Source organism: Papilio xuthus, unplaced genomic scaffold, assembly GCF_000836235.2.
Source record: "Papilio xuthus unplaced genomic scaffold, Pxut_1.1 DF827789.1, whole genome shotgun sequence".
Taxonomy (NCBI): Eukaryota; Metazoa; Arthropoda; class Insecta; order Lepidoptera; family Papilionidae; genus Papilio; species Papilio xuthus.
Genome location: NW_013530860.1, coordinates 1375293 through 1402788, shown reverse-complemented (window position 1 = coordinate 1402788; position 27496 = coordinate 1375293). Strand labels below are relative to the sequence as shown.

Here is a 27496-nt window from a genome sequence, read left to right as displayed (position 1 = left end):
AATCAATATCCCTTTAATAAAAATAATAACTAATATTAGTAAGTAAATATCAAACAAAGAGGAAGAATCTATATTATGTGTCCCTTACAACAAAAAGTTTATTATTCGCGAAGTTCAAAAAATGTTTTTACATAAACAGACCTTGATTGAAAAATAACATAACATAAATATTGAGATAGAGTGCTGTATTGAGAATTGTTTTTAAAACTACCGTGTACAATAAATAGGGGAAGGGAAATAATTGTGTACACGAAACAATGAATGAATGAAGAAAAACATAATAACACGGACGTAAATTAATCATAACATTATTAAGGTTTCTACTGCCGAAACAACTGATTACAAATGTTTTGTTTCTCTAAATATCAAGGGGAACAAGCGAAATGACATGTTTTTACACGTAAAAATTTCCCTTAAAAAAATTATTTAACATTGAAATCGCTGAAATAGCGAAGGGACCATTGCTCATAGACATACGCAATTGCATATGCATTGCCTACCCTTAATCGACGGAGGAGATAAAGATTTAAATAAGGCCTCCGAGACGCACACTCATCAGACGAAACGCGGAATTGCTTCCACTTCATGCCTGTCTTCTGTGTGATCGTGGTATTTCAACGGGCGAGTCGGGACAATTCCTGCGAAGATGTTAAAGCGGGCTCTACTACTGTCTTAACAACTTCAACGCATTAATTCAATGTAAAAGCAGAACAATCCCATATTATATACAACGATAATAAATCAAGAGATATGCTAATTATTAATTTTAAACGTTCCCGATATTCAGTAATCCTGTTATTGAAACAGCGCTGGAGTAGCGCTTTCAATTTCACTCCGACAAAACTATTTAGCGTTTATAAACTAATTGGTTCGCATAAACAGCGAATGATTTTGCACGATACAGTAAAGCTATTAACTAATTTCATCAATTTTAGCGACGAAGTAATAATTATTTGGCTTAAAATGCTTCTTTCTTTTCCTTACTTATCTAATTGCACATTGCTTATTAGATTGAAGTATCCAGTCCGAGCGTCGGTAGCTCACGGATCAAGCACTTGACTTGCAATCTGCAGTTCCTGGGTTCGATCCCGCCGTGTACCAATGTGTTTTTCGATTTCCGATTTACTAATGTACATATATCCGACGTTCTTACGGTGAAGGAAAACATCGTGATGCAACCTGCACATATCTGAGAAGAAAATTCAAAGATATGTGTGAAGACACCCAACCCGCACTTGGCCAGCGTGGTTGAATATGGCCTAATCACCGTTAACTTAGGGTAGGCTCCGAGCCTCTCGGTGGGACGTATAGTGAACTGATGATGAATGAAAATCCAGTCCTGATGAGTCCATCATCATTACCAAACGTTAAGACCAATATGTTGGAGACTGTTTAACTTCAACTAAAGAAAAATAAGTTTAATTTTTACCTTTGACATCAAAAACAAAACCAAGTTATTATTACCTGAAACATAAAACATTATCATTAGTATAACATTTCCAAATAAAACAAAGCAAAAGAAAAAATATTATAGTTAAAATTATATAAACAATTCACTTAACAATAAATATGCGAACATTGCACAAAATTATATAACTACAAACGATCTCCCGCAACTCCGTCCACGCGGTATTAAAAAAAACTTAATAACCTCCCTGTGTGTTCTTCCAGACTATGTTATACATCTATGCCAAATTTCAGCGAAATCCACACAACCGTTGTCGAGATATCATCAAACAAACATCCATCCATCCAAACATTCGCATTTATAACATTAGTAAGAAGTAAGTTATGTTAACAATACTTCACTGGAACTTTGACACTCGACTCGAGTTACATGACGTCGCACGCAATATTTACTTCGTACCCAACTAAACAAACGAATGTAGAGAACAAATGTGCGAAACTTACGCAAAATATATTCCATGTCAGTGTTATACTCCAACTATCAAGAGAATAGTATCAAGATTGCTTTCCCCGAAACTCATCAAAAAAAATTACACAAGTGTGACAAAAAAGAAATATTTGTGAACATGTATGTAGGTCAAGTGTAGGTTAGGCGTCAAAAACTAACAACACAGTAAATAGCGCCGTATTCCGCTGTGTCAGGCACGTTAACCCTAATATTACGCTCGTTTAGGTCCCATATGTAAATACGTAACTAGTTTAGGCTTTTATATCATGAAATACTAGGCTGCGAGTTTCTTTAATACGCCACATGTAAAATACCAATATTTATACACAAGACGGTAAGTCATAAGTTACTCGTAACCTTGAAATAGTAACCTCGAAATTCTCAGCAGTTTTAAAGTCTTCGTAGTTTGATACTAAAGAACGTTGAATACATTGTTCTAGAAATTTCTTCTAAATTGCTGCACGTCAATATTACAAATATTATAAATGGGCATGGATGTTTGTAAGAAGGTATCTCCAGAACGGCTGCAAGGATCTCGCTGAAATTTGGCATTGATGTAGATCATTGTCTAGAACGAAACATAGGACAGAGCTGCGGGCGACAGCTAGTTACGTATACAACCTAATTTAAAAATAAACACGATTGTCGTGAGTCTTAACTAGATTAGATAAAAAGGAATCAAATTCCACCTTCATAAAGTCAAAGAATGTACTATTTTATGTCCACACAATTGGAACATAACAGACGTGATACAAAAGACGTAGACAGCTTTCGTCTAAGAGTATTGTCAATGTAATGCGGCGTCATCATGACCTATTGACTGTCGGTCACCATAGTCAAAGGTCATAGAAAGCGCCGTTATAATACTGAGATGGCCCACTAAGTTTCCCTACTCTTAATAAACAGGTATTCACAAATACCATTCATTATAGTATCTATAAAATGATACTATTAATATTTTCTTAATTTTAACACTCATAAAAGAGTAGATTTTTAATTTAAATATTTATTATCTGTCTTGCATTTATAGAACATGACAAAGCGTCTTAAGATGATTAAGAAATAAGAATGTGAATTTCAGAGATAAATTATATCAAAAATGTCAACTAATTCAAAGCTAATCTAGTCAATGGTTGCTTTTTAGAGGTAAAGCCAATGACAACTTTTTCGATGGAAATGTAAAATTTGACGTTTCTCTGTTAACAAGATTCCTGAGGCCTTTAAGTCCTCTTTCTCGAAAGTATTTTGATGGAGAAGAGACCGCAAAGGAAGGGGAAATATTATCTTTCTGTGCGTTTCTTAAGTCAAAAGAAGGCAACACATCTGTTATGGCGGATATCTACGGGCAGCTCTCGCTTCGCTATTTCGGCAAATTCCCGAGTGGCTGATTTCTTGTTTGCAATCTATCAGATATGTATCTTAAAAAATTATTACCTTAAATAATTTACTCTTGTTAAATTACAAGATTATATTATCTCGAGAGACTCTCGAAATTCTAATATTCGTCACCGCAAAGGTAAAGAAGCTGACTGTTGAATAAAGCGCTCGCTTTGTTCAATTGTGGATTTCAACAAAGGAAAAATTCACCGCCACGAATGACGTATTCATATAAAGAAAAGTGGAAAAATTTGTTTTATTTATATGTAGTATTATGATATGAATTTAGTCTTAAGTTGTACAACAGTAGAAAAAAGTTTATTTTTTATTTTTTTCTTTTAAGAAGATAACAATTTAAAAACATCTAATTTATCTATCTTACAAATCATGTTTAGAACATATTTATTTTTATTTTAACAAAATAGCAAAGTTCAAAATAATGATTATTGCTTGTTGCTTTTTAATTTTTAACTTTTAACAACTACAACTAATCGTAATTTTTTTTGAAATTAAAATTGTATTTTACTATATTTGAGAATGAATCGTTACTTTAATAAGTTTGGTAACACGAATTAAATGTATTGGTTTAACAATCAGATTACAGTTCGACCGATTGCTTCCAAATAATTATATCGTATAAGTGAGTTCAATTCAGTGAAGCAAAAGTTGTATCAACATATACCCAGGGGGAACAATAGAATGTGTTACGTAACATCGCCAATCATTTTGCCGAACAAAAGGTCCAATGTAACACAATGAACGTATTTATCGTAAATTCATAATTCAACCACTTTGACTATAAAGAAACGGACCAGGAAACAGCCTGCTGTACTAACAGTGGTAGAGCCCGCTTTAACATCTTCGCACGGCCACACAAAAGACAGGCATGAAGTGGAAGCAATTCCGCGTTTCATCTGATGAGTGTGCGTCGCGGAGGCCAAAATTAGTCTTCTTTCCCTTCCCACCCTTTTTCTTGTAAGGAAAGGATGGGAAGTGATAGTGGACTTTCCGGATGAGAGGATGCATGGAAGGGAAAATATTTTCTTTCTGTTCATCCTCTCCTCCGTCGATTAAATGTAGGCAACGCATAAGCAATTTCGTATGTCTATGGGCAACTGTCACTTCGCTATTTCAGCGATTTCAGGTGGACGCTCGCTCGTTTGCCACCAAATGATTTATAAAAAGAACTAAATTCAGCCACATTTCACGGGGAAGTGAATTAAAATTGACAATCTTTATTAATCTACACAAGAATTGTTCGTTTTTATTTAACAGAGGGGAATGCGACGCTTGACTGGTCCTGTCATTAATACTCAAAGTTCAACCACAATCAGAACATCCCGACTATTCGTTGTATGATTACTCAATCGTACATTGCAAAAACATATCCGTATACAGAAACATTCGTATTATTACATTATTTTTTCCTTCCTTAATATAAAACTTCCATATCTATAAGAAACTATTTTGTATATTTATCTTCCAATTATTGATAGAAACTTTGTACTGTGATACTTTAAGCTATAGAAATTCAATTGTTAACAACATATCTTTGTCTAAATCTAAGAGAATGAAAAGGATAGCAATATTGCAATACTGATTTTACGAAGTAAAGGCGCGACATTCCGATGTTTTCTATCACAAATAAATCGATACATTCAGTCATTGACCGTAAATACTAATTCAATAAAAGCAACATCATAGTCCGCCATCCAAACGGTAACGGTACAAACATTTAACAGGTTTCCTAATGCGGCAGGTTGCGGCGCGTGTGAAAAGATACGATTCATTAGCTAATGTTATTTGGAATTTAATTGTACCCTTCTTTTAACGTATCATACAGTTGCCAGATGAGTCTTCTAACTCTAGTTTTACTATTGTTTGAAATTTAACTGCAGAAGTCGGCGGGGAATTAAAAAAAAGAAGTCGCCTATGCGTTCTTTCAGACTATGTTCTACATCTATGCCAAATTTAAACGGGATTCATGCAACTGTTTTGAAAACATCCATTCATCCATCCAATCTTTGGCATTATATTAGTAAAATTTCTTCTTTTTTCTTCTATTTCTAAATTAACAAAAGAATAAGTGGGCCTACTACGAATATCTGTGACAATCGTCATCGTATTGTCCTGACAACATTTTAATTAAAATTTGTGCAGCGCCCCCTATATTTAACATCTCATACTAATTTTGACGATGACACGGAGGCGCTGGTCGCAAATATTCGTGATAACCCAACCGTTTGGCATCTTACACAAACAATTGTGGTAGCTCGGTTATGTTTCTACTTCTGGAATAATGCTATAGTAATTTTATTACTAAATATGTCTTGCATTCTTCAACATAGCATAGAAAATCATCAATATCTAGTATCTAGGCCAAATGTAACAAAAACCCAGACCTTGCAATTCCTTCTTCTCTCATAAATAAGTACGCACTACGAATAACAATTAATTTCCACTAAAAATGAGTTAATAAAAAGCACTAATTTGACATTCACGAGAACGCGTGTACCGGTTCCGTTGAGACTACACTTGTATGGAATACTCTTATGAACGAAACTTTATTGCTAAACAAAAATGATCCTTATTTCACTATTTTAGGGTTGATTTTGTTATAAGCAAATTAAGCATAACTTCATATCAAATTAACTTAAGCGTTTTTATAACTTTTCAAAAGTAATTATTCACTTTTACATTTTTTTAATTATTACTAGAACGTAAAATTATGTGAAGTATGCGAGGCGGTAATTAATAAATGTTTATTATATTAATTTTGTTATTTTAGCGAAAAAACGATAAAAAAACGCTTAGATAGACTACTAGTATTATAAAAAATTTAAAATTAACCATTTATATCCTAATTCTACTTCATCGTCATCAGCTCATTATATGTCCCCACCGAGGGGCTCGGAACCTAACCTAAGTTAGGGGTGACTATAGTTGACGGGTTGGTTGACTACACACATATCCTTGAATTTCTTCTTAGATATGTGCAGCTTCCATCACGATGTTTTCCTTAGAACCCATGATGGCGGGATTTGAACCCAGGACCCGCAGACTACAAGTCAAGTACTTAAACTCCTGAGCCACCGACGCTCTCCTAATTCTACTTAATCGGTATTATTATCAATTAAAGGTCTTATTAAAATGAAATAAAACATCACTCCCGCTAAACGATATATTAATAAATTGTTATGAACGAAATTATAACAAGACTTGTTTATTAGCGTCGCGGTCGACAGCGCGACCTTGTATGCATAGCCTTAGGCATTGGATTACTTTGAGTACTGATGCCATTCATAATACCAGTAACAAAACACGATTAATTCCACTCAGATGCGTTACACTGCACACACTAAGTGTACTTAGGGCAAATAATATCAAATATCATACCAGAGACTCTGATCTTGACAGCAAATTATCACTAGTTTAATTAATAAAAACATATAACAACCTCATAAAGATAGGCAAAACAAGGTTTGCAATAGGTGTAAAACAATTGAAATGACAATTCGTGGGTTTCCGAGACCAAAGTCTGTACAAAACTTATCGTCATCTTAAAGGACTTTTAGCGGAAAAAAAATATCTTATTAAAAAAATTATAATTACATATAGAACATAGTCTGGAATACACATAGGCTACTTATTAAGTTTATTTTTTAATTCCGTGCGGAGTCGCGGGCGACAGCTAGTATTATTAATGCTCTAGCTGCGAGATAAGAGCTCGTAATACCTAAATTCATATGAATGAAAATGTACTTAACGAATACATCCATTTTTTTTTACAAAACGCGAGTCTCTTTTGTTATACTATTCATAACAATGTAGCGCTACTAAGAATTGTAAATTACCATATCCGGCGCCCGACACAACGACGTTTGCGCCATTCACCTTGAGTCGAAAGATGGTACACCTTATTGAACTAATCTTATTACACGACGTATCGTTGGTTCTTGTTTTAAAGGCAGATAGCGCTTCCTCATCTATTTTATTTTGCTTTTAACCAACTTTTTTAGTTAATATTTATTTGGATTGTTCTCCATAAAGCAAACAATGTCTTCATATTGTAACAATATATTACTAGTTTAGATTTCTAATATAGGTAAATTTGTAAAACCAATGTTCAATATTACATTTAAAATAACTCAACTGACAACTATTAACACACAGAATATATTTCCAACTTGTATAAATAACTTAAAGTTATATGTAAATTGTATTTCTGTTCAACAAAAGTTCCTCGAGCGAAATGAAACATCAATAAATATGTGATACATTTCTAAAGCAAAAGTATACGTATTTATATTTTCTACATAACTTCACAGAACAGACGTTCACATTCAAAATACGTTCCTCGAGTCAACAATAAGTCGACATATGTCGCGATCAAGAATCACTCTGTTTTGTCATGTGAGAAACCAAAATTAACATAAACAAGTAGTAAAAATATTTATATCGATAAAAATAACAAACTCAACTATAGTAATTTATCTTTTTGTTATAAAAGGATATGTCTAAATTTCCGTTCCCTACAAGATAACGTATTGAGTGTTGAAAAAAAATATCGGTTGCACCAAACAAGTGATAAAACAATTAAATAGCGTTTAAAATTACATAATTAATGAATGATATTAGAAATGCTTGGAGAGGTTAAGTTAAATGTACACTGGAAACGTTTTCTTTCATAAAGTGTGAGCCCAACTTACATCCAAACATGAAACATGCTCGGAGTTTGTCCACGAGCACCCGTAAAGTTTGAATCTTGTAATATTTCTATAGAAGATTAAAGGGGCGTACCTAATTCTGGCGTCGCACGTGTCAGGAACAATACGGCACGAGCGGTTACAACGGTACCCGCCTCGGTCAAACCAAAGATTCTACATATTCCGAGGCCGTAACGGTTCATACCGTTTTTTTTATACGTAAAGCAACACTCGCGCCTCAATTTGTTTTAATCAACACTATGATCATATGAACAATTAATTTAATTTAATTGTAACACAGTTTACAAAATTAATGACTGTATAAAAATAAACTCTTCAAGTCGATCGATGCTATTATCAAAAAGATATGCGATATATTGAAAGTGATGATAACACATCAGATTTTTAGAAATGATATCGTTCAAAACATGTAAATTAAATAAGGATAAGGAATAGATAATATGTATATCGACATAAAAGAGTAATTGGAACGTTTTACGTTTCATTCAACCGATTTATTTACTTGCATAGTCCTTGAGAATATTTGACATGTAGTTGCGCTGCTTAAACCATGAAAAACATTCTCTCTCTTAAATAATAGCCTCTCAATCGTACAAAATGTAGAGACACAATCGGGTCAAAGTAGGGATGCGAGAGCATTTGCGATCCATTTATCAATTGTAGACATCAATGTAACACAATACTAAATACCTACGTGACTTGTGAGATTGACCCGCTTGCGACGGCGTTGGCGACGCATAGTAAAGATGAATTCATGAATAGGTGTTCAAATGAGATGCCATCAGGACAATCGTCGAGCAAATTAAAGCAAACGACAGAATATTACGCACAAACAGAGATAAAACAATTAGAACAGAAGATGGAACATTGGACAAATTTATTGCGTGCATCAATTCAGTAATGGAACATGAAAATTAATGAGGTCGACTACAATGAATGAAGATCCGCGATGAATAGAAGTGACTCATTATTTCCAAACAATCTTTTGACAACACGCACGAGGACAATGGCTGCGGATCGATGAGACGAACGAAAACAATAAACAACAGCCGGTCCTTTAGACGACAGAATCTGTTCAGTTGTTCGACAAACTTCACCTATGAACTTATCCGAGACGTTTAACTTTCTGATATATTTGGAAGTTTACCAATCAACCATAAATGAATTCTCAAAATTCCTCTATTTTCTTTAAATATTATACCTCGATAACATTTTAGAATCCAATAACATAAAAACATCCTTGAAAATTTGCACCACACAAATGTGTTGCAAAGGTAATCGATTAATAGCGCATTGAATCAAACGATTTGATATGAAATTGTTACAAGTAGCTTTCTTTTAGTATGTAGTTATAGAGTAACCAACATACAAACTAGCTTGTTATAATAATATGACTGTTATGAACAGGAATAACATTGCACACGTGTTCTAATGTCGACAACACTGCTACACTTGTTATCGTAATGGCGTCAATAATTTCAACAGATAATTAAACGCGTTAAACGCTTGTAGAGATAACGGTCGCAGTAAAATTATATGCAGGCGTAGTAACAATTGTATTAATATTTCTATTGCTTGCAGTCTCTTAGTTAAAAACTTTTTTTGCAGATTAGAGGCGGCCTACTTCCATATTGTTCTATTTAGTGCTAATGTTCCACGTTTGCGGTTGTTACTCACAATTCTGGCGAAGTATTCAAAAGACAATTATTTCAAATGATTCATTCTTTTTAGGAGACGCTTAAGGTTGACTACTTTAAAAGTTCTGCAAATTAGAATCATTTTGGTTCTATGTCCCATTCTTTCCGTTAGCAGCAATTTATAAAAGACTTAAAAAAAATTATAAACTACTTAATAAGATGTAAGATAACTGTCAAGGCAGGTAGGTATAGCAAGAATCATAAATAAATTTTGAACATCATTCAAAGCTTATTTGGAACCCTACAATAACCGACTAGCTGAATTAATCGACAGCTTCATCGTAATGAAGTTCTGCAATTTGCAACAACTCTCATAATCTTCAAACTATATCCGTGACTGTCCTAAAGATGGCTTATCGATGTTCGATATGGGGCACTAATAGCCTCTCAGGGTCAATATTTTAACGAAGGACCCGGCTCCGGGCTGCAAACATTACGACTTCAATTATTGGTCCCAAAACGACGTGCTCCGAGACATCTGTGATATTTGCCGTACCAAGTTATGACATTGCCTAATTTGAAAATCGATTGGGAGTACATTTCAATTAATTGCCGGATATAATCATCAATTCTAAATTCAACCTTATTGAATATTATTTCTCTTGTATATAACATAGAGGAATAGAATTCATTAAACATATTTTTGTTTTTTAATTTTTTAAATATTGTAATTATTCCTTTATAGATTACTAGCTGTGGCCTTATCATTTATTTATTTATCATCATATTAACATCTATGGCAAATTTCTGCGAGATCCGTTCAGCCGTTCTGAAGGTTCTTTCTAACAAACATCTATCCATCCATCCATCTAAACATTCGCGTAGTAGATCTTTCTTAAATATACTGACTCCATCAACATTATTTTTAACGACTCAAGTATGTCAGTAGACGTTACCACTAAAAATCTCAATGGACAAATTATCAAGTTTTACCCTTAACATCATAACACGTGTTTACATGTTAGTCCTAATGTATTCATACAAATAAACATCTCTCTAAGTAGATACTTATGTTTACATTAACGTATTAAATGAGAGTTTTCAAGTTTGCTGTCTCATTACGTCACCTCAGCTTTGCTCGAATCTCTCGTGATTTCCCGAGCCACTAACAGCAACCATATTTCACCTAGTGCCGCATTATACTCTGTAAGCTGCAAGGGAATAAGATCATTAAGACATTTGTATTAAGTTTTATTTTTCTAAAGCAATGACTCCTCTATTAAAGCAGATTCTAATTATTTCTTCTTCGCTCAAGTTTACTGGTGCATTCAAATTACAACAGTTTATATCATTTGCATCTCAGTTACTGCAGAGTATTAGGGGTTTAATTTTGAATTAAATATATTTTAAACATTTGTAAGTAACTTCGCCAGGGGTCCGGATAAATCCGGACATAAGTAGTCCGGGTTGTCCGGCTTTTGTTAGGCTTTTAACATTTCACAAACTAGAGTTGTCGAGCACAGGGGACGAGAGTCGATTGACGGTCGCCAATAATGTAGTGTCCGGTCTTTCTCCCCAAATGTACGGCCAAACGGACTGGTCTGTCCGCCTATTAGGTTTGGCGACCCTAGCTGCAAGTCATAGTTCTAATAATCCAGTTCGCTGTCTGAACTAATTCGTCTTATACAAATCATATTAATTTGAATACTAGAAAATTTTAACTCCATTAATTTTGATAAACGTTAATATTAGCACAATATTACAGAGATGTTCCTTTAGAAATTATATGAAACTGAACGCATTTTGATACTGAGTGAATCAATTCGTTACTATATTAGAATCGACTAAGCGCGTTGTTCGCAGTGTTTTGTATTAGTCTAAATGTTTGTTAAACAATTTGTTTCAATGATGTATTCATTAGTGTACTGACGACTAAACAGATAGTTCTAAATGCGTTGTGAAATGTTATATTTAAAAACTTAACTTCTGAAAAACATGACATAATTATTTCGAAACTGATGCAATCAAAAATAATTTGAAATCAATATTCATGTAATTCCAAATTTAATAAATTGTATTTTAGTACATAAATATGAAACTAGGACTACTATTGTTTCATAACATCTTATTAATATTATAAATGCGAATGTTTGTATGGATGGATGTATAAAGGTATCTTCGGAACGACTCAACAGATTTTGATGAAATTTGGCTCCACATGTAGAACATAGTCTGGAAGAACACATAGGCTACTATATTAGATGTTTTAATTTCCGTATGGACTGAGTTGCGTGCAACAGCTGGTCTAAAATAAAACTCTATATGTGTCAAAATTATTACCATACTTTTATAGTTGTTACAAAAAGCGCTATAGTATCTTTTTTGCTTATCGATGCAATTACATTTCGTTCCGATTGTGCAGATTTTATTGCACAGCCAAAGAAAACGCACTATATTGATAGGCAGCCTAGTTTTAACGCAATGGGACAAAGCGTGTGAACTGTTGTTGGAACAGCACGCTTCGGTAGCAATACATAGGAAAGCATAAGTTTATTTAGGTCAATGATATGTCGTTTTCGCGGAACACTCTAATCATAAACGCAGGAAATATTTAAATGTAATCCACTACATAAATAGAATGTAAAAACCCCGCGATGTGACTTTGTTTAATGTAATCATACTATTACTGCTATTATCAATGTGAAATTTTAGATGGATGAATGGATGGGTGTTTGTAAGAAGGTATCTCCAAAAATGTAACGTAGGTAAACAGCACGTAGGTAGAACATAAGCTACTTACTAAGTTTTTTTTTATTCCACGAGCACGGGATCGCAAGCAAATGCTAGTTAGAATCCAAAGTAGAATGATTTATAAACATCATGAATCATCTATTTTAGGCGAACCTTGGTTCTGAAAAGACTACATAATTTTTTTTCTTCTTTGAGCAATTTTTTGCAATACGATGCACTAAGTTTAAGCATTGTGGTTTATATTAAAAATAACCTGAGATAACGAAATTATGTAGGCCTTTTAAACAGTTGTTATTGTATGTAATAAAGGAAAGTGCTGACAAAATTTCGATGAGAAAACGTTAGAATGCCCGCGTCCAGTTTGCATCAATTCGCGGAGAACGCGGTGTAATGTTGGCCGGCGTTGATAAGCGCGTTATTGTTGCTACAATACGGCTTGCGATAACCCACCAGTATACAACCGCTAAACTAAACGTTTACAACTTGTTTTGAAATTGATTTTCCTTTTTATTATTACATTTTTAAATTTGTTACGCAAAACGAAATATAAAAATCTTCAGATAACCTGAATATTGTTTTGATTGGAAAATGTTTCATGAATTCCAGTCGACGTACAATTCATAAGACTACTAGCTGTCTGAAATTAAGCAACAACATAGTAGCACATGCATTCTTCCAGATTATATTGTACATCCATGCCAGATTTCAACGAAATCGATTCAACCGTTCTGTAGATAACTTAAAACAAAAATCCATCCATCCACCGATCCATCTAAACATTCGGTTTTATAATATTAGTAAGAAATAATTCAGTGTAGAAAAAAGTTTTTCATGCAAACACTTCAAAACAATATAACCTTTGTATAAGTAGAAATAGACATTGGCCGAAATAGCTTATGAAATTATTATAAAATTAAAAGAATAGTACGGAAACCAAGAGAAGGGGTTGGCCAACAAAACACCAAAAGACAACAAAAGGGTTTACAAAGATGTCATATAAACATTTTTGAATTATACCAATCTGCATCATTTCTTTGGAGTCACGTGTCGTTTTCACTGGCGAGTCTGCGACTAATGTACAAAATGTGTCATTCAGGCAGTCGCGTGACCAGTTGCTGAGGTGGAAATGGACATTAAACTTAAAGCAGCAAACATACGATCTTATCAGTGGCACCCACCATCAAGGACAAGTTCGTTTTTATATTAAAGCCTCTAACAATAAACATAATCGAGAACTCATTTATTTGTCATGGATAAATATGTTTCTATGTAAACAGAGAGATTTGCTAATAAAGTTAAAGGCATTCATAGAAAATTTACATACCTGGAAATACCACCGCGTGAAAGCAACGCGCAGATGGGCGAACGAAGGTCATTAAACTTTTAATAATCATCAATTTTAAGACATTCGACTAACAGTTTAGAAAAAACAAATAAATTTTTTGTTCGGTGAACTGTGCTTGAGACTTAAGTTTAATCTACGTATAATTGACAACGGCTTTAATTTCACAATTTAATTAACGATTAATATAAATAACAGAATAAGCTTTTAGAGAACTAAGAAAAAACATCAAAATAAAAGTCATAGCAACAAGAAATGCATCATACATATATCATTAGTAACTACACCAGTCAATCTCTCTCACGGCAATCGAGACCGCCATCACCGGCGGCAGTTAGTAGCGCAAACTTATGTGGTTAAACAGGTACACTTGACCGACGAATGGCCTCAAGTGACACCGCTTCGGTCCCACATCACTACGCACCCATTACCATGACGAGTGATCATTCGCTACCGTGTAAGATAGAGCGAAACAAAATTTAATTTAATCTTAATTTGATCAGTTTAAAAATACCGAAATAACACACAAGTCAATTTTTTAGAAGAAATTAGACCAGTAAGATCATACTTGTGTAAAAAAAAAACTGTTATCGTTCTACGAATTAGCGCCTCCTAGTATTGAAGTCTATTTTTGGCCGAACAAAATGGGTAACAGACACCGTTAATAATAAATAGGACATGCCGCAATTTATCCACCGTAATTTACAAAGTCGAATACAATGATCATAAATTTTATTAAAATTTAATACAAACTACTAATTTAAAATTCAGTTGACATATTGATTACACACGATAACATAACAGAAGGTACAATTTTGTGAACATCAATTTACCAATACGTGAACGACATAAAGCTAATGAGAATAAACATCACAAAAATAGATAAAATCTTTGATACTGCGGTAAAATACAAGGACGTTGATAAAAATCTAATATCAAATCATAAACGATACATAAAAATCAATTAGTAGTTTGAAAAACAAACAAAATGTCGATAGAAAAACTTCCAATAATCCAGAAAATATCTAGTAATAACCGAATAAACGCAGATGTATAAAATAAGCGTATAAAAAGAAATTATAAAATAAAATAGTCAGCGGTCGATAGCCTTCATAGTAGCGGCCGAGAAAACCTGTTGGAAGTGCAAGTCTTGGCAAAGCGCTCATTTCTTGTCCGACGGCGAATGCTTTGTCGATTATAATCTTGCTCTCTAATGAATACTCGCGCATCCTCCAAGAAAAATATAAAGCTCTGGAAAAAGAATCAAATTACTGGCCTATCTCTTACTTGTGGAACGACATCAGGAATAGTACATTCAATTTCAAATCCAGTAATAGCTTTATACTAAGAGAATAATATCCAAACTAACTCTTACTAGTATTATAAATGCAAAAGTTTAGATGGATGGATGTTAAGTGTTGGATGTTCAAGTGTTTTTAAGTTAATATAACTTTGAACTTATTATTATCAATCTTACTAATATTATAAATGCGAATGTTTGTTGCTACGTATCTCTATACGAATGTGGAACTTCAGAAAGGCACAGACGGTACTGGGTAATGTTTTAAACAGAAATTACAGTCTGGAATGGCTTCACTTATTTTTAATAAGTAACAATCACAAAAATAAAAAACACATGTATCATAGACGAGCACTTTAAACATCGATTTAAAATGTCAAGTTCATAGTTAAGAGTTATTAGAAAGGGTCGTGTACATAAAGATTAACAAACTGTTTAAAATGAAATAGTGTAAAACAAACAACTGATGATTATAAAGTTCTAAAGAACATAGCTGACATGTCTTTGTATTATCTCTATATCTTATTTATAAATTTTAAGAAGAAAGTCATAGCGTATTTTATGTTGCTGCAAAATTTCCTTACGCTGGTCATCGATTCTTGGAATAGCTTCAGTCCCACTTTTAACATTAACGGTCAATCTCGTCCGGAGACGGACAGGAATCGAAGTCCATGAATTATTCCGATCGCTGAGTACATGGCGAGATCGGGCACAGTCGATACGTATAAGCTACTATATAACATACAACCGCTCCACGTCGCTGTTTCTAAAATTACTTTACTTTCAAGTTCAACGCTTGAAAGACGCATGTATAATGCTTGTTTAGGTATGAAACGTACCTCTTCAAACATACACACTTTGAACAAAACCTTAAGGGAATATCTATGTTTCACAGGAGAATTTTTGGACGAAAATTATATTCCAACAATATATCATTAAAGTTGAAAAGATGTTCTTATCAAATTTTCTTCATTTAAATTCAAAGGACATTCTTGATGAAAACAGATATTTATTTATTTTATAAAAGACAAATACAATATTTTCTATGCGTTTTGATTCAAAAGTGAAATAAACAAGAGTAAACGTGCGCTTCGCTTCAAGACGGAGAACTAAAACAATCTTGGGAATTTAAGACATACGTGACCAGCTTTTAACGAGCATGAGCAAAGGCGAACTTTTATTTAAACTGACTCAAAAACGTAAGATGGATCCTATTTTACTTATATCCTTTATTAAATTGTATCCTATTTTACTTATATCCTATATTTAACAGTGGTAGAGCCCGCTTTAACATCTTCGCACGAATCGGCCCGGCTCGCCTGGTAAAATACCACGACCACACAGAAGACAGGCGTGAAATGGAAGCAATTCCGCGTTTCGTCTGATGAGTGTGCGTCCCGGAGGCCTAATTTAGTCATCTTTCCCTTCCCATCCTTTTCTTTATAAGGAAAGGATGGGAAGTGGAAGTGGACTTTACGGATGAGAGGATGCATGGAAAGGGAAGATATTTTCTTTCTGTGCATCCTCTCCTCCGTCGAGTACAGGTAGGCAGCGCATATGCAATTGCGTATGTCTATGGGCAGCAGTCACTTCGCTATTTCAGCGATTTCAGGTGGCTGCTCGCTCGTTTGCCACCTTTTGATATAAAAAAAAATCTTCAAATTTATACCTACTATTAGTTTATTACGTGCACAATGTAGTCCAAATCATCAATTTCATATTAAATTAGTAGTAGATCTAATCAATTTATTTTTGATGACGATAATTTAATAGAATGTTTATTCAAGAAGTAGTAATAAACGTTTCAAAACAAGCAATATGTACTTGTATCATTTTCTTTTTCATGACACATTACAATTATCTCTTCGTTTCTATTTCATCGCAATTCGATCATTAAATTGAGAGCTACATCTATCCATCCATCTATGCGTTTTCTCATTTATTTGCGGTCAACCTTTCTTGTCCTAATTTTCAAGGCAGCACGATTCTTGTTCTGTGTTCTGAATTGGGAGCTATAATCTTACCAACATTATAAATACGAATGTTTAGATGGATGGATGTTTGTTTGAAGGTTTTTCTAAACCGGAATAACGGATTTTGACGAAATTTGACATACATATAGAACATATATTTGGAAAAACACAATCTACTAATTATGTTTTTTTTTAATTCTGCGCGGTATTAAATAAAATAACCTTTGCTAAAGCAACACAGTTAACATCAGTAACGTAACAGTACACTGCATTCATCTCATCTACATTCATTGATTTAATCTTTGTTGTTGCAACATTTTCTGTATTTCCATTCGCTTACAAATTTCCTTTACATATAAATAGCTTCGGCGTTACCGTTTTCGCGTTTACGCTCGCAGCTTCAAATACACAACAAAGTTTTCAATTTTTATTTCGAAATTGCCAGAGAGGTCCGTACGGGATTATAACGGGTTTGTACTTTGATGAAAGTAGTGGTGTTGGACATACTTCGAGAACTTTGACCTGCCCTTTTAGATTATAGTACAAGAGCTACCAATTGATAATCCTCAGAGACTTTCTTCCTATTTGTTTGGATTATTATAGACGTAACTTAATTTATCCTTTAATGCGGCATGAAAGAGACAAGTCATAAAAAATATGATTTAATTATTATAAATAATTCCTTAAAACATTTAAATATCATAAGTAGAAAGCTAATGTTACAAAATATTCATGGCTATTGTACAATTTATTGCACATTATAGTATTCATAAAGTTGATAGATTATTTAATGTAATAATAAGATTAGTCAAATTCATTCAATTATTAAATAAAGACATCGATTGATGACAACACATTATATAATTGAAAATGGATAAAAAAAACCTGCCTTGTTATCTATTTATACAAAAAACGCAAAAACTTTCTAGAGTCGGCAACAAAATAATAAAGTATAATAATCAAACATTATTTTTTGTACCATCCATACTTGTTAGACAAGTCGTATGGAACGAACAGATTATTTTCAAGTGTTTTTAACTTAATATAACTTTGGGCTTACTATTATCAATCTTACTAATATCATAAATGCGAATTATTGTTACTACGTATCTCCAGACGGGATCAACGGATCGTTGTTATACCTAATAGATGTAAAACACAGTCTGGAAGAAAACATACAAATTAAGTTCTTTTTTAATTCCGCGAGAAGGATGTCGCAGGCAAAAGCTAGTATTGCATACATATTGAAGACTATATTAACATACTTTATTAAAAATAACAGTTGGGTAAGATGAAATTAAATGAAAAGATTCACATAATCGACTAAATATAAATGTATGTATTATGTAATCTTAAGTTTATATACATCTTAAACGATTAGCTTTATAACTTTATAACAAAATTCATATAAATATTTAAATTGTCAACGTATAGTTATTGACTGACTTTCACTATGATCATATAGAAAATGATGTGTAACATAATATATACAAGTGGAACATAATACGAGGGCAATTTCCCTTTCGCAACACCCTCATGTTAATCGACTCGCACATCGGAAGCATTCGCTTGTATTCGCGATTACATCCGAAGTACAATAGAGGGACTACAACTGGTGCATTTACCCCACGTTAGGTCTTCCGTTGCGCGATGTAATTCCACGAAATACAAAGGAAGGTGACCTTTGTTTATTCACACTCATGTTTGATTGTTTTAAAGAAAAAAATATTATACTTTAATAGCTTTTAATATAGTTATAGAAACATAGTAATTGCGTTATTAACTGGTTCTAACACATAAAAATATAGACGAATTGATAACCTCCTTCTCTTTGAAGTCGGCTAAAAAAATGTTTTTTTAATCGTTACACTAAAAATTAAGATATTAATTTCAGCGAAATTTTCGTCCAGTTCATTAAAAACGCACGTAATAAATGAAAACACAGAATTATATCTGAAAAACGGCATACCAAAGGCTTTAAATAATTTCGTATTTTTTACTTTTTTTTTGAAACAAACTCACCGAATAAGTAATACACATTTTTGTAACGATAAACTATATTAAAGGAATATAAGGATAAAAGAAAAAAAAACCAGTTCTATTTCCGCTTCTAAGTCGATAACAAGCTATATATTTAAAAGATTATCTATATTACTTTATTTGTAGTTGAAAAAACATAACCAAAAACTTGACTGACATCAGTTGTCTTTATTTTTTTCCAAAGGAGTAAAAGGGACGACAGTAATATATTAATGCAAGTTGTCTGCAATCCACTGTTAACAACACAATTAAACGTTTAATTTATTCGTAGTATCAAATAAAGAGGTAATTTCGTACGGTGTTTAATATTCAAATTAGAAATAGTTGATTAGAAGTAGCGCGGCGTTCATGCGTAACACTACTGTACCTAATCCATCGATAAATATTGTTACATCGACAACTGCTAGGTAAAAATGCCTGCATGTTTATGTCACCGTATGACCGCAAGGTCAGCCAATTTATAATCTTACCAGAGTATTACTTTAGGTTACGGGATTCCGTCCGCCCGGAATTATAAAAAACTTAGTAAGTAGCCTATGTGTTCTTTCGGACTGTGCTCTACATCTATGAAAAATTTCAGCGAAAACCATGTAGTTATTCTGGAGTTATGTACCTTCTAACAAAGATCCATCCATCTAAACTTTCACATTTATAATTTTAGTAAGAAATAAGACTAAGGAAATTTGTAAAATAACGGTATAAAATAAGTTAAAGTTCAAATGAATGATGAAAACCAGTAATAATTTTAGTTCACTATTATGTATATCTTGCACTGATATAATTTGCCTAGACAAATTATAAAACAGAAATTCAAAAACTGTCGGTGACAAATTTAAAATGAACATTACCAGTCCCACATTGAAGGCAAAAGCAATTAATTCGACATTACGCAACAACAATTTTACACGTGTCATTAGATTCACCAAACTACATTATGTTATATTGGATCATATTAAACAATTTAATTTAAATTATTTTTTATAATAATTATTTGGCAACATAGTAACATGTATTTCTAATATGTAAATCGTTCTTATGATGACCAAAATCTCTGTATAAAACATATCATCCTTCCCTTTATCTTTGACAAAACAGACATATGTTTTAAATAGAGAGCGTAGGTGACTCAGGGGTCGAGCACTTGACTTGCAATCTGCAAGACCTGGGTTCGAATACCGCCATGTACCAATGTGTTTTTCGATTTCTGATTTACATATGTACATTAGTCCGACGTTCTTACAGTGAAGGAAAACATCGTGATGCAACCTGCACATATCTGAGAAGGAAATCAAAGATATGTGTGAAGTCAACTAACCCGCACTTGGCCAGCGTGGTTGACTATGGCCTAATCAGCCTTAACTTAGGATAGGCTCCGGAGCAGGGGCTCCGAGGGAGGTGGGGACGGATAGTGAGCTGATGATGATGATGAGAGATTTTGATTATAGAAACCCGCCTAGTCTAATCTCTGATGGTTAGGTGATCGAATACGGTTTGAAAATATTAATTTGTTCTCCTTCAAACACGTAACATGACGAATAATAAAGTCGTATTTGGAAAAATTAAACCGTTGTTATATTAATTAGGCGACGCGTGAACTAATTTATAATACTATCGGTTTTCATACTTATTATATTCTTAGGAAAATATAAAATAATATGAATTATCACGCTTATAGTACTCAGTCACTTGATCTAAAATTGTATAACAATGTAAATTCCAGTTAATTTTGCAACAAAATATATTCAAATGTAGTACAATGACGTCATCTTATCAATCTTACTAATATTATAAATGCGAATATTTAGATGGATGTGTCTTTGTTAGAAGGGACTTAGGGACGGCTTAGGGATCTTCAAGAAGCGAGCATACCATTTCCTTAAAGGCCGGCAACGCATCTACAGTTCCTCTGGTGTTGCAGATGTCCATGGGTGTCGTTGATCACCTCGGTGTTCCCGCCGCTCGTTTGCCCCCTTCTCTTATAAGAAAAAAAGGTATCTCTAGAACATCTCAACGTATCTTGATGAAATTTGGCACACATGGAGAACATAATATGAAAGAATACATAGGCTAATTATTGAGTTCTTTAATTTCGCGTGAACGGAGTCACGTGCAACAGCTAGTTATGTTATAAACTATTGGACAACTAAATAACATATTTATTTATCCAAATTTTCATATAGAATCCTCTGTATATAAGACAAATGAGCAAATTAGAAATAACTTTAAACCATATCGCGTTACTGATCACGCTAATCCTCCTGGGGCAATTAAAGATTCTAAGCACACGTATAGGAGATAGCCAAGTCGAGGCTTCCTTTTGCGGGAGTCTTTGCACTTAGTTATTCTATGGATGAGCAGACTGAGCGGCTTAAGGGGTCCGATTCCACAGTAAGAAACCAACGATCCAATTTACTGTGGTTTTCTGAGACCAAAATCCTCTTTTAAAATATATTGTTATTCAACGATAATGACAGGGATATATTTTATATGTTATAGGTATTTTACACGGAGATTCTAGTCTTAGAAACCAACGATAAATAACTTGTAGTACATGAAGTTTGTAAGAAATGGATTACCACGATTGGGCTTTTTGAACTCACGTGCTAATTGGGCGAGACCATGACGCATACTTTAAAAATCAGCAGCTCAAGAATCTCTGCCGTGGCAAGCCCGTTTGTACGCTTCCCCATTTTTCCAAGCTTATAGTAAAGTGTGTATAAAATATAGAATATTGTTTTAATTATACAATCAAAAAAATACATAATTAAACCGCTCATTTAACAGTCAATGGTTTATGTAAAACAACAATAAATTCACCAAAATAATTAGTACGGGAACTAGGAAATTTGTTGAAATACAAGTTAATGGCTCCGCCATGCGACCGCAGAGCGCAAATCGAATCACGTTCACGCGGCCGCTCTCTGCACCGACTACTGTTTTATAAAAAAAACTAAGTGAATATCCCAGATGTTCCCACGATCCTTGTTCCGGTTAGAATGTAAGCAGTGCTGCAGACAATCAATGGCGAACACGAATGAACTCCGATGTTATGTTTTTTTATGACTGTTAAAGAAACTGTGGTATTTCTTTTATCCTCTTTTGTAATAAATATTATTTGTTAATTATTATTGGAATATTTTTATGATAACGTCAAATACAAATAGAATAAATTCATTACAAGGGGGCAAACGAGCAGCGTGAACACCGAGGTGTTCAATGACGCCCATGGACATCAGCAACACCAGAGGAACCGCAAATGCGTTGCCGGTCTTTGAGACGGTCATACGCTCGCTTCTACGTTATTATGACAATTATTATAATTTCGTGATTAAATTCACTTTCCACTTTATTAATTCATATTTTTGTATGAAATGTGAACATGAAATAAGTGTTAAAAAAATCGTTAAACATTTATTATTCTTACGAATCTAAAATTGCAAAATACATATTTGTATAAGAGAACGGTCTTAATCTGGATCAAAAAGTTTGCATTAAGACCGCAGACTACGAACGTTGGTTCCCATCGTGAATATAATTGCTTTCGCTTGACGACATCTTGCGTCACAACGAAACTCGGATTCGCGAAGTTTAAAACAATATGTCACTCATAACATTGTTACCTTCAAGATCTTCCATGGATATTTAGCTCGGCATACAAAAATTAACAAAAAAAAATCATCAAGTTACAAATGAATTTCGTAAAGTACAACTTCTTTTATAACCACAACAACATTACTAACGCCTGTAACCCAGAGGGGTGGGCAGAGACTACGAACCTCCATTTGGCGCAGTCCTAAAACAGCTTTCTACATTAATTTCTTTGGTTTTGGGGGGCTGTGTCCCTTTAATGATTATGTGTGATCAACACGACGAAATGCAGTTATCACCTCTTAAACGTGTCACTTACGAAAGGATGGATTGTTCTAATTAATTAATAATTACATATAATCTTGGACTTAAAACTTATCTTAATATTATAAATATGAAAGTTTGAAAAGATAGATTAATGATTTATGATGATATCTTCAGAACGGCTAAACAGATGTTGATGAAATTTGGCACAGAGATACAATTTTGTCTGGAAGAACAGATAAGCATATTTATTTCAAAGTTTTTTTTTTCAATGCAAATGCAAACACAAAAGCATCAGTATACTTCTCTATGTAATGCTAATGACCCTTTTAACAGTTATCAAGCAACATGCATCACAATAAAAAGTGTTTATGACAAACCGTCGTTCGAATAACATGCATAAAATTCAGATAAGTAGCGTACGTGCTTTCCTGTGTGACAGATTGCAAATCGTTATTGTTAAACGTAGAAGTTACGATTCTTGTTACCGCTCAAATATAGATATGAAAACATTTTAGAATTGCTGATCCTATATTATATACTAGCTATCGCCAGCGACTACATGCGCGAGGAATTAAAAAAAACATATTTTGCAGCCTATGTATTCTTCCAGACTATATTCTATATGTATGCTAAATTTCATCGAGATCCGTTCATCCGTTCTAGAGATACTTTCAAACAAACATCCATCTATCCATCCATCCATCCATCTAACAATTCGTAAGAAGTAAGATAGTTTATAACTAAAAATATGAATAAAATTGCAATTTACTTCAAATTTAATAATATAATTCTTCCATTTTAAAAATCGATTTTCTGTTATAACCAAATTAGAATTGACTTAATAAATGGTTTTTATTTTTAATCGATAATCAGTCATTGTCACAATAGACATTTATTGAAAAAAAAACATAGAAGAGTAAAATGTTAATTATTGTAAAGGTTTCTTTCATCCAAACATATCATTTTTCCAGAACACTAGAATTCGTGTAACATTAAGAAAATCACAGTGTACGTGAGGTTTCACTTTGTCGAATAGATATTACTCTGAATGCGTACGAACGAGAACCTTAAGACGCATCGCTTTGTATAATTAAACACCTCGACGGGCGGCTTTCGGTGAATTTACGAGGATTGTTTAAGACCGAGCAAACGTTCGTAATTCCCCTCCCCCTTTACTATCCAGGATAAAACGCTCACAGCTGCCCATCTCACCGTCTAAATCCTGACTGAGACATATAACAAATATTAAAACGCTTTATTCCATTTATAGCTGGTGATCTAAAATTACACGGTTTACTTTCGTACATTGTGGATAATTTTAAGAGGTCATCCTGTATATAATACATTCATCTACAATACACTGTCTGTTGAATTCATATGTTTTATCTCAACTCTGTACATTCCGGCAATCGCAAGGGAGTTAACTATTAGCTACACCAATCTTACTATTTTACTACTTTAGAAGGATGGATGGATGTTTGAAGGTATTTCTGGAACGGTTGAACGTATATCGATAAGACATACATACACAAAGTAGTCTGGAAGGACAAGGAATAGTACATATTTTAATAGAATAGAATAGGCTACTAATATCTTTTTATTCCGCACGGACGGAGTCGTGGTCGACAGCTAGAATAAAAATAATAAAAATTCAGTAACATTTTCGCCAATAGCCTAATGGTTAAGGGTATGGATTTCCGATCACGAGGTCGGGGGTTCGAATCCCGCCATTCGACTATTGTATAAACCATATCCTAGCACAAGCCTAGAGCTTAGTTGGAATGGTAAAAGAAATATTAGTAAATTTCCAAAAAAATCTGCTAATATTTTACATAAAAAAAAAACTATATCTGTGATAATAATTTCTTGTGAGTGCGGTTTTTTCGTAATATCGTGTCTATTGATATATGTTAAATGTCTTTGGTGTTGATATATGATTTTCTATCCCTCATTTTCAATTAATTTCAATTTGTAAGTTTACATGTCTACATTACAACGTCATGCAAATAAAATAACCGATTACAAAATCAAGTATCTTCTTCGGAATTTCTCCTTACAAAAGTAAATGACGTCAGTGTAAGCGAAAGTTCAGATGTCATTAAAATGACTGGCCGTAAAAATTTATATTACGTTTACGCAATGACTTAAAAATATACAGCCAGGGGTGACCAATCAATCGGTGATCGATAGTAAAGATATTTAAATTACAATGAGAAATAGAGAACCAGGGAACAAATACAACATATTTCCAATTTAGTTTACACAAAAAACTATAAGGAATTTATTTTCATCCACTTTTAAATAAGTATACTCCTGATTCGCCCGATAATACAATGAATTCTTCAACCATTACTTAATTAACTTCAAATCATTTTCAAAGGAAAAAAAAATTGAAATGTACGATAATAAAAAAAGTTGAACACCCCTGGAAAAAGGCAACGGCATTTCGTTTACAAATCGAAGTTCTTCCCACCACCGACGTAAAATTTTCTCATATATTTGTGGCAAACAAACGTTTAGTAAAAACAAAAGCTTTTAAATAGTTTTTGGGCCACTGCAGCGCGGCGCACGTGTGCCGCGTACGTAATGAGCTACTGTGGTTTTTTCCCCGGCGCGGCGGTCACATGCACTTCCACAATTCAACAAAAGCGTCTGCGATATACTAAAACCCCTTTTCCACTAATCGCCAAGATACCCAACTTTGGAAACGCGAGAATACTAATAATATTACCAGTCACGGCTGCGTTCGTAGAAATTAAATACATAAATAACTAGTGGAGGTTTTATTTAGCGTATTTTTTTTATTTCGTATTATAATACAAAAATGTCATCAAATATTTTATTTAAGATAAATTCTACCTTTAAAATATTCAAATTTTCTTTGTAAAATAACCCTATTACCCTAACTATTGTATAATAAAACCGAAACTTTCCTCTCAGATTTATGATTGGATAAGCGAGCGAAGGTACACGGGGAAAACTTGTAGATTTATTCAGACAGTTATCATTTATGTATACGAGAATACATTACCTGGCAAATTACATATGTATATGATTTATTATATACCATAAGACATGTTTAGATTATCGATTTACGGATAAAGTTTATTGTTATAAAAGTTTTAATAACATAATATCGATAAAACTAAACATAAATATAGAAAAAAACATTGGTTTTATTGACTACTGACGCGTACAATATCAACATAAATATACCTACACTAATGAGTGACTAATTAAAAAAAAAAACAAGAAACCAGTAATAACAGATGATATGTACATTGAGTCATCATAAACTATTATTAAAAATAAAATAATACTAGCTGTCGCCCGCGACTACGCCCGGGCGGTATTAAAAAAAGTTAATTAGTAGCCTATGTGTTCTACTAGATTTGTTGTACATCTATGCCAAATTCCGTTCCAGCAGTTCTCGAGATACATTCAAACAAACATCTATCCAATCGATCCATCAAAACATTCAGATTTATAATATTAGTAAGATATAACAAATAGAAAAAAAACAATAAAAGAAAACATTGCATTGTTTAACGAGCTACAGAATAACGCTGTACTTGATAACTTAATTATAAACTTATCGAAAATATATTAAAACAAAACGGAAAAAAACTTTCCGGGTATACATTAGAAACAGACGAGAAATAAAAAACCTTATTAAAATAGCTCATTGAAAATTTACTCAAAAGAAAATCGACTACATAAAACTTATAAATGCTCGAGTTTATTACACTTGTTTCCGATAGGATATTTCCAATGAACGTTTTACCGCAAAACGGTATCCAATTTTCGTAAGAAAAAAAAAACCTTCAATGCGCAACGGAAATAGTCAAATGCCCGCAAATTCATTGTGTGTAAATATCGTAATGATAGAGAGATACGTTCTCCTTGACATGTCGTCGACCTCGGTGAAGCCTCGGCTTAAGCCTAGTCATTACAATCATTAGGCCGACATATCTAACACATACATATTAATATTTAGAAATACTACTTCTAATACATATCACTATATTACAAACAGGTACATTCAAAAAGTTAAATTCGGTCTTTTGACCAAATTTCACAGGAGTCAAATGACATTTCAGCGTTAGCAGATAAAATTTAGATTGTGTGCCACATCTCTAAAGTTTAAAATCCCTAAACCTTACACGCGTATTAAATACATTTCTACAAACTATAGTGGGTTTTTGTTTACTTGACCAATTAGACCAATATTCGTACTTCAAGTAGGTCTTTGAAATTCCATATACAGGTTGTACTTTTTTAATGAAAGATGACATGACATTGTATTGTCTAAATGTTCGGTGAATTAAATTAGCACCTTACTACGTCCTACATAGCAAAATAATTACCGTTATGTCCTCCTTTGATCATTCTTAACATCTGATTACTCCAACGTAATATACAAAAGAACTCATAATTTACTGTTTAAAAATAGAATAAAAATAACGAATAGTTTTTGCATTTTAAAACTGTCGAGTTATTTTAATTAAGGTTGACATTTTATGACTGTTTGGTATTTTAAAGTTTCAATTAAAAACTTTACTACATCGAAGCTATTTAG

General features: G+C 33.2%; 1 protein-coding gene across 8 annotated transcripts in view; it reads right to left on the bottom strand.

Annotated features, from left to right (window-relative positions):
• The window catches only part of LOC106115487 (putative polypeptide N-acetylgalactosaminyltransferase 9), a 143781-nt gene that overhangs the window by 78091 nt on the left and 38194 nt on the right, over positions 1-27496 (bottom strand). The window contains exon 1 of one of the 8 annotated variants that reach the window (XM_013308891.1): positions 8093-8240. The exons of the other annotated variants lie outside the window; for them this stretch is intronic. The gene's annotated coding sequence lies outside the window, so the exon portion shown is untranslated. Of the gene's footprint in view, positions 1-8092; positions 8241-27496 lie in introns of those variants that run through there. 8 annotated transcript variants of the gene reach the window in all.